Source organism: Gadus chalcogrammus, chromosome 11 (genome assembly GCF_026213295.1).
Source record: "Gadus chalcogrammus isolate NIFS_2021 chromosome 11, NIFS_Gcha_1.0, whole genome shotgun sequence".
In the NCBI taxonomy this organism is placed as follows: domain Eukaryota; kingdom Metazoa; phylum Chordata; class Actinopteri; order Gadiformes; family Gadidae; genus Gadus; species Gadus chalcogrammus.
This window is the reverse complement of record NC_079422.1, coordinates 894,379-906,456: the sequence shown is the minus strand read 5'-3', so window position 1 is coordinate 906,456 and position 12,078 is coordinate 894,379. Positions and strand designations below refer to the sequence as shown.

The window sequence follows — 12,078 nt, the reverse complement described above, 5'->3', positions numbered from 1 at the left end:
GTGTATGTATGTTTGTATCTGTGCGTTTCTGCGTGCGTACATGCATGCGTGCCAGGGTGTGTGTGTGTTTGTGTGTGTGTGTGTGTGTGTGTGAATGTGTGTGTGTGCATGCGCGTGTGGTGCGGTGATGGAGGGAAAGGTATGAGAGACCAGAGGAGGGAAACAAATCTCCTAGAAACAGGCAGTAGGACAACGCAGAGGGAGGAAAACAGATTCTACTCCTGGCCTGGACAGCGCAGACGATCTGTGAAACCCATCAGGGCCTAGGTAAGCTTCTACAAGGAAGAGGCACCGGGGAGGGTTGTTAGAGGGAGAGAGAGAGAGCGAGAGAGCGAGAGAGAGAGAGAGAGAGAGAGAGAGAGAGAGAGAGAGAGAGAGAGAGAGAGAGAGAGAGAGAGAGAGAGAGAGAGAGAGAGAGAGAGAGAAAGAAGTACCACAGGGAATATAGAGGTCAGCTTTTCAAAGAATTTGTTTCTTCCAGCTAAAAGATCTCTTGCTATGCTCTTATATTGGAAATGCCACTGTCCATCCCACCACTGGCATGAAGAAGCTCGAGATATCCAACTCCAGCCCTGCTGAAGGCGTGTGTGTGTGTGTGGTGCGGTGTGTGTGTGTGTGTTTCCTATACATTAGCGGTCTTTTAGTCTTTGTTTTCTCGGGGAAACCGGGGGGAGTGCACCTTTAGGGTTAAGTGTGTGTGAGTGCGCTTGTGTGTGCACAAGGCTCACCTAGTGGTAAATCAAATAACGGTCTCCCTTCCTTTCCAAGTCAATCCCATTTCCTTACACAAAGGGAGGTGAACCTGCCACTGTTGATTTGAGATTCCTTTGTGTGTGTGTGTGTGTGTGTGTGTGTGTGTGTGTGTGTGTGTGTGTGTGTGTGTGTGTGTGTGTGCAGAACACACATAGAAAACGCACACACACTGCATGCTAATTGGAGGGCTTCGTGTTATAGGTACTGTAGGGAGTTAGCTTGGAAACCGATCTCTTCTGGTTTGTGCTGTGTCTGTCCTGGGTTGTGAAAACATGACCTACAACCTACAGCCTGTCAGCCCAGGCTGACAGGCTGCTTCTCCTTCCAACCAGGAGACTCTGCTAAATGGGGGAACACCACCAGTCACTTATGATTTTGCATGAATGGTTTAAAGTTCATTTGGACCAAAAGCGTCTGCTAAATTTGAATGATGATGGCTAAAGGTTGAACCAGTTGGACACACGTCTGAGCTCTGCCTATTCTTTTGTGAGCCACTAAACGCTACAGAGCAGTCTGCTAGGAATTTTTTTCTAAGGAGATGGCTTATTTCCTTTAAAACGTTGTTTGTCCATCAAATGGATGAATCCTTTCGATCGTTCCTCTGTGCAAATCGAAGAACCTCAGAATGAGATAAACGATCCACTAGCAGATACTAATCGTACGTACCAGATTGCACAAAAGATGTGTAAAAAAAAAAAAAAATCGTTCATGAATCGCACATCCTTCATTATAGTCACCGTTTCGGTGGCCCTCACATTGATGTGGTCCCACAGTTTGTGACGTCCGTGCGGAACTTGTGCATCTTGCAGCGACATGCAAAGAACTGCCTTATGGCCTCAGTGCGACAAAGTCGAAAGTGTGGCCATTTGCATATAAAATAAATGTTATGGTTTCAAGATGAATCACAGGCCTTAACAGGCAAACAGTGACTATTTGGAAGGAGTTTTATGTTTTACTTTGAGACTAACTAAAAAAATCTAAAGTAGACCATAAAAAGAATTCAAACCTACTTACCTGTCTAATGAGGCTCTAAATGACCTTCCAAATAGCCTCTTAAACCCATCCCTACCCCACTACTTTAGCAAGATTGTAGCTGGTCAATGTTAAATGTCAACAGACTCTAACCTTCGACCCAAGCAGTGACCCTAGTCTCCACCCTCATGCCGTCTAACCACTGCACCGTCCGTCAACTGATGGTGGAAGGCGTGGCTGACGGATGGTGGAGTAGTCTTTGCAGAGGCATACGTCAGTCAAGCCAGAGCATACGCGATCTGATTGGATGACATATCCGTCGCTGCCAGAAAAGTTGACAATTTTTCTACTTTCTTGACGGAGCCAACGGATCCAACGGAATCGATGGATCCACAATGCATTGCGTCTCCACCCCATTCAAAGTCAATGGGATCCTTCCGTTGACGGATGCAGTGGGCAATCAGGGCTTGTTCACATTACCTCCGTCCGTCGACGGATCTCATTGACTTTGCATGGGGCGCTCGCGAACTGCATTGTGGGTCTGTCCGTCCATTTGGTTCCGTGGCCTGCGTCAAAAAGTTGAGAAATGTTCACCTTTCAGGCAGCGCCGGATCCGATGGACAATCAGATCGCGGTTATGCAAATACACTCCACGCGTTTCCAGGATCCATTTTGCAATAACAAGCAGGAAGAAGCAGGAAAAATCTGGCCTTTATATATTTTTTAAAGAAATAAAAAATTATAGGATTGTTTTTTAGCCACCTGTTGTTTGTGTCATCTTTTGTATTTCCACATATCACCATTGTAGCGGGAAGCGATTTGATTGGCGTGGATCCATCCGTTCTGTTGGATCCGTCGGCTCCGTCAAGAAGTTGACATTTTTTTAACTTTTCAGGCAGCAACGGATCCCTCATCCAATCAGAACGTGGTTTCAAATTTATAGGGATGCACCTGTGTATCGGACGAACATCGGTAACGGCCGATATTCGCGTTCTTGACTGCTATCGGCCTATCGGAAAATAAGATGACATTCACCAATGGCAGTGGCCAATGTTTAATGCTTCCTCCTCTTGAAATGTCACTGGAACATGTCTTACAAACTGCATATCGCTGATCTTTCTCCGAGACAGTGAAATACTCCCACACAACCGACAATTTCTTTCACTTTTATTTGTAGACAAACCACACAATGCACTTTTTGTTTTTTCGGTCGCATCACTACGCAAGCATCCTCGGTTGCTAGGCATCCTCGTATGCTAGGGGACGCATCCTTCGAAGGACGCGGTCTATGAAGGTGTGGCCTTCGTAGACCGTGAAGGCCGGACCGAAGGCCGAGCTAACGTTTTTTAATGAGACGGTCTGCCCTACGGAGCATTTCAAGTTTGCGTAACAAGCCGTTAACACCCTTTACCTTGCGGATGACGCGCCACTTCTGTCACCTAGCAACCCTGACAGCTGCGGTTCAAACCGGACAGCGGAGGAGAAATGGAGCAGTTTTATATAACCCACTAAGAGATGTCCACTTTTCTTATTTTTATTTTATTTTATTTATAATATCCTTTTTTTTATAATCTTAACTTCTATGCTTGTAATTTCTATTTGTACGGAGCACCTGGAACGAAACAATTTCCCCCCGGGGATCAATTAAGTTTTCTGATTCTGATTCAGATTCGGTTACATAATACTTATATAAAATATAACGTTAATTAGTTTAACGTTATATGTCTCGTGTCAATGAAATTTAACTTTGACAATAAAGTTACAAATTTAAAATAGTCTAGTACTAATAACTAATATAGTTTAAAACTTTCTTTTAATAGTTTTGTCATTGAATATGTAATTTACTGCAACTGCCGCTTCCGCTCTCTCTGACGCCATTTCTGAAAAAAATTCCAACGTGCAATGAATCTTGGGATACGTTGGGCCGTGAAAGATACATCCGGTGTATCCTTCAAATCCGGGAAAAGAAGGCTGCATTTGTAGCCTAGAAATCTAGACGCCCCTAGCGGCTGCAAATTTAATTGGCAGCCAGGGATGTCTAGCCTTCTGCGTCGTTTTTCGCTGCTAGAAACAGAAAATTGGACAGGCCAATCAGATCGTGAGGGGCGGTATCGAGCCGATTGACGACAGAGCTGCGACGGTTCCGTGTTAAAGGTAAACAATAATGGCTGCTGCTGCTGGCGAACAGCTGTCTTTCGACTCGGCTTTGGCCGCGACTCTTCAAGACTTGAAGTTATCATTTTCTTTGAGAAATGAACAAAGAACTGCACTGAAGTCTTTCCTGGAAAAGAAAGATGTATTCTGAGTTTTGCCGACCGGATACGGTAAAAGTTTCGTCGTTGGTCTCCATTCTCTCAATCCACCATTCGCAACACTTCCCCATGGAAATTTCCGTCGCTCTGACTACGTCACCTTCTTCGTTGCCTTGATTGGTTGTAGCGCTATCCTATTGCGTGCAGAGGGAACTTGAAAGACAACTGTTTATCCCGCCCACACTGCCACCGTACGAGACCAGACCCAATATCTTTTCGATATGGGTCTGGCTTGCCAGGCTACTGCATTTGTAGAGAGGGGTCCATCTGCAGGCTTGGGCGTTTCCGTCATGACACAAGAACGCCCTTTAGGCGTTCCTGGTAGCGTTTCATCTACCAGTCACGAGGTGTTTCGAAAGGCATACTGGGTTTCGCAAGGCATACTGCGAAGCACAGTCCCAAGGCATACTATGCTTTCCTTCCTTAATGGCAATTTTACCTCTCTCATTAGATTTAGCAATCATGGAGCCCCCACTTGGCTAACGTTAGTTCTATGCTACCCGTACTTACTACTAGATCTTATTTTGAAACTTCTGTTTGAGAAAATCGAACTAGCGAATGTTCCGGATGTTGACAGCCGTGCGAAGAAGAAGGTGTTGACGGTGAAAGTTAGGTCGGTTTAGTTTCCGTTTCTGGTTATTACGGGTCATTGACCGGAAAAAAACGAGGAAGACCGAAATTTCTTAATGTCCCCGTCAGAACGACCAATGGAAATAATTCCTTGCGCAGTTTGAAGTGTGTTTAAATATGCTACAGTGGTCATTTGTTGAGCCAATTCATGTTAAACAATGAGGATTTTGATTGACCCGACCCGGCCCGCCGATATTTCCCACCAATTTACTTGAGCCGGGTTGGGCCGGGCCTTTGATCGAGCGTTTGTGTATTTTTTGTTTTTGTTATCATTGCTTTATTGGCCCAATCTGAGGAGAAATCTATGCCATAAACAAAAATATTATAGGCCTTTATTACACGGGTCTTCTCAATGCCGTGGAACGCTCCGTTCACTCGCATGGGTAGTAGTCCGCCCGATAACTTGTCAACACCAGCGTCTTCGGTTGCTAAGCGACGTCAACGTCTTTGCCGGACTATTTCACTGCTGATCAACACTACGAATGCTGGTAATGAATAAATTGTAAAAAGACAAACCATGTGAAGTTATTTTCCAAATAAGATTTGAAAAGCTTTGGAAGTTCATTCATAACACTATTTACATGGTTTTTGAGTAATACACTTTGACATTTTAATCCAGTTCAGCGAGAAAGACGACGAAGAATAAGAAGGGGGCGTTCCAGTCTGCGTAAACGGGAACCCCCACCACACAAGAACGCCCATTTGTTTTTGCAGTGGGATGATATTCCATTTGTCGGCCGCATTTGAAGGAGCCTTCGAAATGGGACAGCCTTGACGCGTCGCAGTGACGCAATCGCCCTTCGAATGCACCCTTCGAAGGATGCGTCCCCTGAGTTGAGACACAGCCTTCTCAGCTGATCAACTCTACGAATGCTGGTAACAAATAAATTGTAAGAAGAAAAAAAAAATTGGCCATAGTTTCCATTATTCTAAAGTAGGGTGACCAGATTTGAGTTTGTGAAAAAGAGGACACTTCGTCGCGGGGGGGGGGGGGGGGGGGGGGGCGAAAACATGGGTATTTTTTCTTTAGTTCGTCCGTGAACTTACATTTACGTTTAGGCATGGCTGCAGACAGTGGCGATCCTAGGTCCAATTGCGCCCCCCCCCCAAGATGGGGGGGGGGGGGGGGGGGGGGGGGGGGGGGGTTTGTATCGTGAGCCTACGTACTTCAGTGGGGGTTTCATTCCGTCTATACACGGCACCTTCTCAACGAGCACATGAGATCGGTCGCCCAATGACAGACTCTCTCTACAGTCAGCTCGCGCAAGAAGGTGGAACGTAAGGGAGATACCATTTCCAGAACTTGGAAGGCCGTAATAACCATAGACATATACAATGGTAATAACTAGTAGGTTATGTGAAAGACCCAGAAACACAAATATGCGACGAGGCAAAAAAAAAAAAAAGATAATAATAACAATAATATATATATTTTTTTTTTTTTGCGACGAGGCAAAATACCGGACGTTTTTGGAATCCCTGCCGGACGCATTTTTTAGGTCTCGAAAAGAGGACATGTCCGGGAAAAAGAGGACGTCTGGTCACCCTATTCTAAAGACCTGTCTAGTTCTCCGTCATACAGGCTGTGTTCAGTAAAATAAATAGTGATCTGTTTTCGGCGCATGTAGGCCTATCTGCCTAAGCCCACGTTGAAATAATTTTGATGTTGAATGTTGGCGCAGTTGTTGAAATAAACAGAATGATTTCATACAAATCATAAAAGCCTCTCCCTGTGTCATTCTGTGTGCGTGTATACGAGGTGCGTGTCTGCGTGCGTGCGTGTGTGGGGGGTAAGGGTTTGTTTCCCTGGCACAAAAGGGGGAATAAAACATCAGTATCGGCCAAATTGTTATTTTGAACATCGTATCGGCCCAGAATTTCACAATCGGTGCATCCATACAAATGTATGCACTGTGACACTACTCGGCCTCTGACCAATGAAAATCCCCTTTGTGGAACGTTATTTTGAACATCGTATCGGCCCAGAATTTCACAATCGGTGCATCCATACAAATTTATGCACTGTGACACTACTCGGCCTCTGACCAATGAAAATCCTCTTTGTGGAACGACCCGGGAAAGCACGTAATGTAAAGACTAATCCCCCATCCGTCAGCCACGCCTTCCGTCATCTGTTGACGGACGGTGCAGTTTGCAAAATGCGTCAGGGTATGACATTCACCTTAAAGCCCTGACACACCAAACCAGTATCTCACAACTAGCCGCGGTGAAGACCGTGTCTTGGCCACAAAGTTGCACTTGAACACGCCGCAGAGACTACAGCCGACGGCCAACCAGCACTGCGTTCTGCGCCTTGTGAGAGGGACAACCTCTCCCTGCGATGGGTGGTGCTGGTCTGTACTGTACTGTACTGTAAGACTCCGAGAGAATAAATATAGAGGCCATACCACAAGATGCAAACCACTCATCAGCAGTAAGAATCTGAAGGCCAGATTGGAATTTGCAATGAATTTTACAGAGATGAGCCAAAAAAGCTTCTTATGGACTGATGAGACCAAGATTAATCAGTCCCTCCCGGATGAGATTGTTGCGGCCTAAAATGCCTGATGTTGTGTGAGCTTTTCCAAAAAGTTGCGATGAAAGTTCTGGTGTTTTTAATGTTTTAGTTGCGATTACAGTGCGAGAGGAAGTGAAAGTTGCGATGAAAGTTGCGATCAAAGTTGCGATTTTCCTCATCTCATCTCATCTTCATCCGCTTATCCGGGGTCGGGTCGAGGGGGGAGCAGCTCAAGCAGGGACCCCAGACTTCCCTTTCCCGGGCCACATTGAACAGCTCTGACGGGGGGATCCCGAGGAGTTACCAGGCCAGTGTTGAGATATAATCTCTCCACCTAGTCCTGGGTCTTCCCCGAGGTCTCCTCCCCACTGGACGTGCCTGAAACACCTCCCAAGGGAGGCGCCCAGTGGGCATCCTTACCAGATGCCCGAACCACCTCAGCTGACTCCTTTCTAAGTAAAGGAGCAGCGGCTCTAATCCGAGTTCCTCACGGATGGCTGAGCTTCTCACCCTAACCCTAAGGGAGACGCCAGCCACCCTTCTGAGAAAACTCATCTCGGCCGCTTGTACCCGCGATTTCGTCCTTTCGGTCATCACCCAACCCTCATGACCATAGGTGAGGACAGGAACGAAGATCGACCGGTAGATCGAGAGCTTTGCCTTGCGGCTCAGCTCTCTTTTCGTAACAACGGTGCAGTAAAGCAAACGCAATACCGCCCCCGCTGCTCCGGCCAATCTCATGCTCCATCGTACCCTCACTTGCGAACCAGAGCCTTTAGCATTTCTGGCTGGATCTCATCAATCCCTGGGGCTTTGCCACTGCGGAGATGTTTGACTACCTCAGTGACCTGCACCAGGGAAATTGACGACGAAACACCATCAACCTCGAGCTCTGCCTCCAACATAGAGGGCGTGTTATTTGGATTCAGGAGTTCCTCAAAGTGTTCCTTCCAACGTCGACGACCTCCTCAGTTGAGGTCAACAGAGTCCCATCCTTACTGTACACAGCTTGGATGGTTCCCTGTTTCCCCCTCCTGAGGTGGCGGATAGTCTTCCAGAAACACTTTGGTGCCGACCGAAAGTCCTTCTCCATGGCCTCTCCGAACTTCTCCCACACCCGCTGCTTAGCCTCCGACACGGCAGCAGCTGCAGCCCTTCGAGCCTGTCGGTACCCTGCAACCGAGTCAGGAGTCCTCCAGGATATCATATCCCAGAAGGCCTCCTTCTTCAATCGGACGGCTTCCCTCACCACCAGTGTCCACCACGGTGTCCGAGGGTTACCGCCCCTTGAGGAGCCTAAGACCCTGAGGCCAGAGCTAGCCGGCGCAGCTTCAGTAATGGAGGCTTTGAACACCGCCCAATCCGGCTCAATGCTCCCAACCTCCACAGGAATGCCAGAAAAACTCCAACGGAGGTGTGAGTTGAAGATACCTAGGACGGGGGCCTCTTCCAGACGTTCCCAATTCACCCACACTACTCGTTTGGGCTTACCAGGTCAATCCGGAAATTTCCCCCATTCCCTGATCAAACTCACCACCAAATGGTGGTCGGTTGACAGTTCCGCCCCTCTCTTAACCCGAGTGTCCAAAACATGCGGCCTCAGATCAGATGACACGATCACGAAATCGATCATCGATCTTCGGCCTAGGGTACTCTGGTACCAGGTACACTTATGAGCACCCTTATGTTCGAATAGGTGTTCGTTATGGATAATCCATGACTAGCACAGTCCAATAACAAAGTCCAATAACAAACGACCGCTCGGGTTTAGATCAGGGAGGCCGTTCCTCCCCACCACGCCTCTCCAGGTGTCTCCATCGTTGCCCACGTGGGCGTTGAAGTCTCCCAGCAGAACTACGGAGTCCCTACTGGAGCCCCATACAGGACTCCATTCAGGGTCTCCAAGAAGGCCGAGTACTCTGAACTGCTGTTTGGTGCATACGCACAAACAACAGTCAGAGTTTCCCCCCCTACAACCCTTAGGCGTAGGGAGGCGACCCTCTCGTCTACCGGGGTAAACTCAAACCGCGGCGCTCAGCCGGGGATTTATGAGTATCCCCACACCCGCCCGGCGCCTCACGCCCTCTGCAACTCCGGAGAAGAATAGAGTCCAACCCCTATCCAGGACCACGGTACCAGAGCTGAGACTGTGCGTGGAGGTAAGCCCCACCAGATCTAACTGATAGCGCTCCACCTCCCTCACAAGCTCCGGTTCCTTTCCCCACAGCGAGGTGAAGTTCCACGTCCCCAGAGCCAACTTCTGCCGCCCGGGTCTGGTCCGTCGAGACCCCTGACCTTCGCTGCCACCCATGTGGCTGCGCACCCGACCCCAACGGGTCTTCCCACAGGTGGTGGGCCCATGGGATGAAGAGAGGGGGGGTGCCACATAGTTTGTTCGGGCTGTGCCTGACCAGGCTCCGTGGCAGACCCTAAAAACCCTAAAAGGCCTGATGTTGCGTGAGCTTTTCCAAAAAGTTGCGATGAAAGTTCCGGTGTTTTTAATGTTTTAGTTGCGATTACAGTGCGAGAGGAAGTGAAAGTTGCGATAAAAGTTGCGATTTTCCTGATGTAATTAGTTAAATATTAAGTTATTACTGAAAACAAACCACACAATGTACGGCGGAAGGTAGTTTGTCGACGTCAGTTCAAGACGACGCCACTGATTGGTCAAATTTGCGGGAAAGTTACGGTGTGGGTTAAAATTGCGACACCGCCCTCCATTCGCGGTGATTGGTTGAAGTTGCAAATCGCAACATCACGAAAACCTGGAGGGTCTGATTAATCTCTACCAAAATGATGGGAAGGCCAAAGTATGGCGAAAGAAAGGAACTGCTCTTGAGCCGAAACATACAAGCTCATCTGTGAAGCATGGAGGAGGTAATGTCATGGCTTGGGCGTGCATGGCTGCTTCTGGAACAGGCTCATTAATATTTCTTGACAAAGTAACTGATGATGGTAGAAGCAGCATGAATTCCTAAGTATACAGAAATATTTTGTCTGACAATTTACGTAGAAAAATTGGCAGACAAAGTCCCTGAAGTACATGAACTGCAACATGCCGCCGGTTGCTGCGAGGCAACACTGCCGCGAAGCACCACCGCCCGGCAGTGGGCAGCCGGCAGCACACGGTTCAGTCTACTTCAGATTGATGTGAAAGTGGAAGAACCAGAGACGTCGGAGAACCCGACAAAGTCGTTTGTGATTCATAATATCGTCTGGAGGCGCACACAGCTTTTGGCCGTGATAATATGTATTATATGATATAGATATGTATCATATGATATTATTTAGATATAGAGCTCCAGGACTGTAACGCAAGTGTTGTACACTTCCTTGTTAGTTGGATAACCGTTCTGCTTTTGGTGTTATGGCGCATAACATGTCGGACTCTCGATCGTCTCTGGTATTTCTACAACGAGACTCGTAGTGGGAGTTATCTCAGCCATGGTTGAGAATGAATTGTGGGAAAGGAACTTTGGCTTTGACTCCCTCAAGAACATGAACCACGACATGGAGGAGAAAGGGATTGTTGGCCGTGAATGTCTCCCGCTTGAGCCCCGCTTCCCGCTGCCGAGGGACCGCTGCCGAGGGACCACTGCCTCGGCGCTGCAGGAGGCGGAGGTGCCTAAGCGCTGCCTGGCAACAATCCCTTTCTCCTCCATGTCGCGGTTCAGTCTATTTCAGATTGATGTGGACGTGGAAGAACCAGGAACGTCGGAGAACCCAACGCGGTCGTTTGAGATTCATAATATCGGCTCACACAGCTTTTGGCCGTGAAAATGATATAGATATCTATGTATATGATATTATTTAGATATAGAGCTCCAGGACTCTCGTATGTTCTAGAATATTTACAGAATACGGCTAAAGGCTGTGTGCGCGTCGCCATTGCGACACATCCACTGTAAACAGAGCGCATGGTACCGTGGCTGCCAGCTGCTCAGGGCCACACCCCCACCCTCCTCCTTGACCCGCCTCGCTCCTCCTCATTTGCATTATAGCTACAGACACCAAAACAGCGCATTTGGGGGAAGCTCAATGTGCGACTGGCTCGAAATCTGCACCAAGGCTGAATTTCGGGAACGTCTTCGAATACTGGGTTAGTGGTCCACTAATACCTATATTAAAGCATCCATAAAATACCATGTCATGGCACCTTTAATACATCTAAATGTAAATACCAGCAAATATAAGCTGAAATTCCGGATTCTTGTCTCATACTCATCTTGTGATCTTAAAACCAAATGTCTTTAGTGAACAACAAAAACAAAGAAATTGGCCATGCCATTCCAATACTTTTGGAGGGGACTGTATTTGGCACCACGGTTAAAAGTACTTCTAATAGAGCATATGTGACGATGATGAATGATCAGATGGAGTGAGTGCCCTCTTGACGGAGTCTAGCTGCTTTGCTCACTTACATCTCTCTTCTGGTCGTTGATTGGCTCTAGCTGAACCGCCCTCTATTTTACTGTGTGCAGTAATAATAATGTTTAGCATTGATAGGGGCCTGCAGCAGTTGGCCCGGGCCCCCCACAGGTCCCCGGATCCAGGCTCCTCCTCACATGACGTTGATCAAACAACCCTCTGGTCGTTTTGAAGCACCTGGCTTTATTGCTCTGCTAACGACACACCATTTGCACGAGTATCCCACTTCCGCCCGCCAGCCCATAAACGACACACAAAACATGCACGTCCGACGCACGTTTGCGTGTGTGTGCTTGTGTGTGTAGGTGTGTGTGTGCTGTCTGAAAGCTGTGCCACCCATGAGCTTCTGTATTGCTTCCTCCTCTGAGAGGCCTGGGTTTCGACCCAATCTGTAATCCTCAATACAGTTTGAGTGTTTGTGTGTGTGTGTGTGTGTGTGTGTGTGTGTGTGTGTGTGTGTGTGGT

General features: G+C 47.8%; 1 protein-coding gene across 1 annotated transcript in view; it reads right to left on the bottom strand.

The window, feature by feature from the left end:
• LOC130392523 (integrin alpha-8-like) overlaps positions 1-12,078 on the bottom strand; it is a 55,734-nt gene that overhangs the window by 27,966 nt on the left and 15,690 nt on the right. The window lies entirely within an intron of this gene.